The following is a 6091-nucleotide window of genomic DNA, read 5'->3' as shown; positions in this document are numbered from 1 at the left end:
GTAACTGGGCAAATTGCATAACCTTTTAAATCACATTTTCTGCAGAATTAGGATGAAGACATCTGCCTTTCATGTTGGTTAGAGATGCACATTTAAATCAGGTGACACCTAATAGCCAACGAAGTGCCCTGTCCTCCTGCTCCTCAATATCTACGCAGTTGGCCAGTTTGGAAAGTTTCTGTTGGAATTTGTTCATACAAATAGCACAAGTCACTTTTGGTGTCCTTGCTGAGTCCTTAGTCATCTCTGTTTCCTTTCTCCAAATAAGCAGGGGGTTCTCTTGAAGGCCAGAGAATGGCAGATCCACTGGACAAGATGAGTACTTGCATCCTCTTACCCAGTCCATTCTAACAAGATGAAATGCTTCTACCACCGTCAAAGGGTCCTTTTCCCTGAGGAAACTTTTCATCTTACCTCCATTACCTTCCTTTGGTCTTCTTTATTCTAGTTTTTGGTTTGAGCCAGGGTGGATCCCCCCCAAAACAAAAACAAAAACAAACAAACAAACAAAACTATACTATGGGTACTATGTTTGGCCAATAGTGGAAAAAATGAACAGCTGACTGAATTTTATGAGGTAAGGCTTGCTAAATAATAAGTCATGGGAAGCTACAAAGTCCATTGTCTTGAGTATTCTAACTTTTTTTTAGATCAGGGATCCAGGAGGTTTTCATGGAATAGTGTGTAAAACTGGTGTGTTTCCTCATGCTGCTAAAATGGAAGCCCTGGGTCCTTTTCATAGCTGAGGGAGGCAGATTAATGAGTAGGGGGTGCATGGATGATGCCTCTCAGCAGCTGACTCAATTACCTTCCTGCCCATGCTGTGCTTTGGGGTTCAGAACACAAGCCTGATGGAATTTTAACCTTGCTGCAGGACTTTGCTCTTTCCCCACAGCTGCCTACATTTTTTAGCTCTCCTCTCTCCGTTATGTCTCATACAGAGGTTTGCTGGCACCCTGGGTATGAGGAATGGTCCTGTGAGTTTTCTTCTAAAAACAAGAGAGGTAAGTGATCATGGGAATGAGAACAAATGGGAAGCTGGGGAATAAAACTAATATCAATCGAAGAAGCAATATCATTATGAAGTGTTGGGTGAGAGAGGTGGCTTGTCCAAGGAGCTTGATTAGAAATCATTTGACCGAAAGCAACAGAGAGTCACTTGAACCAGCTCAAGTAAAATGTGTATTTAGTGTGAGGCAGTAGCTGCACTTCTAGGATTTTAGTTCTATGGCTAAGTGTAGGGTTTTAAGTTCAGTTTGCTTGAATTTAAATTCTTTTTTAAAAATATTTTATTTATTATTTTTATTTTATGTGTATGTGTGTATTGCCTGCATGTTTGTAAGTACAACTGTTGTACAATGCCCACAGAGGTCAGAAGAAGGAGCTGGATCCCCTGGAACTGGAGTTACGGATGGTTGTTAGCTGCCATGTGGGTGCTAGGAACCAAACCTGGGTCCTCTGCTAGAGCAGTCAGTGCTCTTAGCCACTGAACCATTTTTCTAGTCCCCGGCTTTAAATTCTTGATGTAGAATGCAGGCATACACTCATGAACAAACTACTTGTCACTCAAGTCACCATTTCTCTTTTCCTTAAAGCAGAGAAAACAAGAGAATTCATACTTCAGGATTATTGTGGTGCTTAAATAAGTAGGTATACAGAGACTGTGTAGACCAGTGCTTGGTACATACCCTTCGTGGATGTTAGCCAGTGAGGATTACATAAGAGCTACCTGGTTTCAGACCAACTCTACTAGAAGAAACTAGAACTAGAAAATGTGGCTTAAAAAAGATTTCAGCAAACTACAGAGGCCAAGAAGGCTTAAAAGCCTCAGATTTCAGTGAAGGGAAGCAAGGAGTGAGCCTGATAGTTCATGCAGCTTGTCTCCAAGCACTTCTTGATTGGCAACCCCTTCTCTGAGATTCCAGAAAGCTAAACAAAGAGATGGTCAAGTGAAAAACTGACCTCTGAGACTGAACAAAAATGGGAGTTAGGTCCAACTGAGGAAAGGAGCCGTAGTGTTTGCTTCTTTCTTTCTTCCTGGAACCCTAAGGGTTAAAATGCAGAAATATGAGCCATGTATAGTAGTGCAGCTGTAATGGTGGGACTCAGGAGGCTGAGGCGAGAAGATTTAAGTTTGAGACCCTGCCTCAGAAACAAAATCTAGAAATATGGATTAACTAGAAATCTATCCTCCCCTGTAAAGACTGAAAATTGGTTTTCAATCAACTTCATCACTGATTAATAAGTTAGTCCAGTTTGCCTTTGGCTAGTCACTTGCTAGAAGTAAAACTTAATCTTTTCTGGAGAAAGCCAACACTACCTAGAGCTTTAAATACATATCTTATAGTTCATTCAAAATTACCAGACTCACAGGCAAGACAAAATGCCAAAAAAAACCCTTAGAAAAATCCAGACAGTGTGAAGAAACCAACAGGTAATTAAGGTACTGGAGTAATACAGACTAACATGACTATTGTATACATCTTCATGATAGGATGATAATTCTCAGTACCAAATAATAAACTATTGGAGATAGGACTCAGAAGGTAAGAGCACTTGCTTTGCAAGAATAAGGGCATGAGTTCAAATCCCAAGCACTCATGTAAAGAGCTAGGTGTGTCTATATGTGTTTGTCTGTGAACTTGGCCATGTATGGCATGGAGACAGGAGGATCATTGGGGTTTCCTGGCTGCCAACCTAGCCCCGGGTTCAATGAGAGACCCTGTCGCAAAAGAATAAGGCAAAAAGTTACAAAGCAGGACACTTGATACTTTCTCTGGTCTCTATATACACAGACATGCATACCTGCACACATATATGCATATACACCACACACATATATACACACAAATAAATTTCAAAAATTTTAATGAGCAAGTAAAAATTCTAGAACTTAAAAATACAAATACAAAAGACTTAAAAGTAAAAAGCTGAATTTTTTTCAAAGTCTTAACATGTGGAGTCATTGTCAGAAAGAGCTGAAAAGAGATTAATAAATTGCAGAATTTGGAGAAAATATCTGTTCTGGAGCATGAAGACAAAAGAATGGAAAAGGCAGAAAGGAACATAAGAGAGATGTGGGTTGGAGAGAAGGGTTGAGTAAGTAAGCAGTCGGCATCTCAGATGAATGCGAGAGAGAACGGGAAAGCAATATATGGGCAAGCAGTGGATGGAAAAATTTCCAAAGCTGATGAAAGACATTGCACCACAAGTCAAGTTTTCTGAACTCCAAGGGGACAGATGAGAAAGGAAATCTCACATAGGCACATCATGGAGGGAGTACTCAAAGTTAAAGATGAACCTCTCCTGAAAGCAACCAGAATGAAGGGTGTGAAGAAGCAACAATAATTGGACAGGTGATTTCTCAAAACAGAAAAAAAAGCTGCACAGGGAAGTGAAGGCAAGGGAAAGATGGGAGTTTCTCCCTACACTTCCTGTCAATGAGCTTAATAAAATGAGAAACTGAAATATTTGCAGGTCAATAAAAATGGAGCTAACCCATTATCACCAATACACTCTTGTTAAAAATATATATGACGTGAGGGAGTAAGGAGGTGGGGGTAGATCTGAGAGGAGGTAGGAGAGGGGGTTTGAATATGATCAAAACATGTTGCATGAAATTCTCAGTAAATAAAGTTCCAGCTGCTCTTAACCTGCAGAGGACCTGGGTTCGGATCCCAGCACCCTAAGAGTCATCTGTAACTCCAGTTCCAGGGGATCTGACACCCTCTTATGGCCTCCACAGGCACTGCATGAATTTGGTGCACTTACATATATGTAGGTAAAACACTCATACGCATAAAATAAAAATAAAAAATTTAAAAAATCAACAAAAAGCCATGTAAAAATGGTCACAGTGGCATTATTCTTAGAAGTTCCAATCAAAAATAGTTCAAATGTACATCAGAGACTAGAAGGAGGAAATGAAAACAGTTTATTCATTCAGCAGGGTACCATGGAGCAGTGAAAGTGATGAACTGTTTCTACACACAACGGCACAAGCTGAGTGCCATCAATACAGTATTTTGGGCAGGTTGTCATGAACAGAAGGATGCACGTGCTATTATTTCATTTATAGAAAGTTCAACAAACAAGTGGGCAGAATACCATTCCCTTTTGGAAGGGGTAAGAGGACAGTTATTGGAGAGGGACTTAGGAGATGCTCAGGTCCTGTGTTATGTGGATGGGTACACTGCATGTTTGGACCCTTTTGTGTTTGCTCGCTATACTTTAGTGAGAATTTTCTGTATCTACATTAAGAGCCAGGGAGGAGGTGCATGACCATACAGAAACAGTCCTACAGATGCCTGGGACCCTTCTCATACAAACCTGCAGCAATGGTATCAGCATGCACAAGACCCATGCAAACTTAAGCAGACAAAAACCCAGCACAGGACTGTGAAAATGAACAGCAAGCCCCAATCTTAGTTGAACAATTATTGGCAGGTGATTACTGCTGGGTGAGGAAGAGCTGATCTTCTCCAAGGGAGAGACTCTAGGTAGGTTGACTAAACCCTAGTTAATGAACTTGCACTGAGGGACATCTCAGGACACTAACTTTACATAATAGGCCTTAACGCAAATGACAGAATGTATGAACTCCAGTGGGCGGGGGGCTATGGGAGGTGCCAAAGGGGAAGGAGGAAGGGGGTATAAAGATGATTTTTGTATATGAAATACACAAAAATTCAATAAAAAAATAACAAAATTTTTAAAAAAGAGTTTTGTTTGGGGGCTAAGCACACTTGTTGTGGAAACATAAGTATCCCCAGAGCTCAGGTAAAAAGTCAGGCATGTGCCTGTAACCCCAGTGCTGTGAGGGCCAGAGACAGGAGGATCTCTGGGGCTTGCTGGCTTCCAAGTTCAGTGAGAGACCTTGTCTCAAGGGAAAAAGGTGGAGAGTGACAGAGCAGGACACCTGATGTCCTCTGCTGGCCTATATGTGTGCACATAGGCATGCACACCTGTACACACCTGTGCACGTACTCCATACATACATGTATACGTAAACAAGAGTTTTACTTTTTAAAACTATTCTCCTTATTATCGTTATTATAAGGAACTGTGAAGGAAGCATCAGAATCCAAAGCAGCTTGAATAGACTCACACCACACATGGATTTCCTTAGATGCTCCCTTCACACTTGTGAGACCTGAAACAGGGGTACAAACAGAAGCCCAAATACCATTTATATAAACACTTAAAAGTTATAAATCAGGCTCAGAAACTGTAAACTAAAAATATGTCTTATTCACCTACTCTGACGACTGTTTTTTTATGATTATAAAAATATAATGCCCTGGAAGGCCAGATTTAAATTTAGAGTTTTCAGTTTCAGAGCAGAAAAATGGCAGCCTGGTGAGAGGCAGTCCCAGTCCCCGGCACACAGCTCACCCCGCCTCTCTTCCCACTATCTCTGCAACGGGTCTCCCACATAATCATGGGTTCTGCCATCCTGTAACAGCAAGTACGTACATACCCCAAGCACACAGATGTCCCATGGTCACCCATGGAACCAAGGAGATATAAACTAGTGATGTGACCCATATTTAAGCTGCACAGGTCCTGGGGACATTTAATCAGGGAATACTGGATCACAGATAGCAAGAACATGCTATGGAAGAGGGGGTATGGACCCTAGGAGGACATGTCATTAGTCTCATGGATCCCCTCATTTTAGGTGGAGGGTATAGGCAGAGGAGGGCTAGGCAGAACCCTTTAAGTGATCAGGCAAAGAGCAGAGATTTTTTTTTTACCATTTTGAAAGACACTGTAATTTATTTTAAAAGTCAACTATGGGGTTAGGGAGATGGCTCAGTGAATAAAGTGCTTGCTGTGCAAGCATGAGGACCTGAGTTCAGATCCCCAGGACACATGGAAAAACTGGATGCATTGTTGTGTCTGTAACCATAGCACTGGGAGGACAGAGACAAGCAGATGCCAGGCTAGCCAAAACGGTGAGCTCCAGGTTCAGTGAGAGACCCTGTCTCTAAAAGTAAGATGGAGAGTGATTGAGGAAGATACTTGACATGGCCTCTGGCCTCCACATGCACATGCATGGGCAAGTGCATTGGCAGACCTACACACCCAC

Source organism: Nannospalax galili, unplaced genomic scaffold (assembly GCF_000622305.1).
Source record: "Nannospalax galili isolate Female #2095 unplaced genomic scaffold, S.galili_v1.0 scaffold39, whole genome shotgun sequence".
Classification (NCBI taxonomy): domain Eukaryota; kingdom Metazoa; phylum Chordata; class Mammalia; order Rodentia; family Spalacidae; genus Nannospalax; species Nannospalax galili.
Note: the sequence above shows the minus strand (reverse complement) of the source record.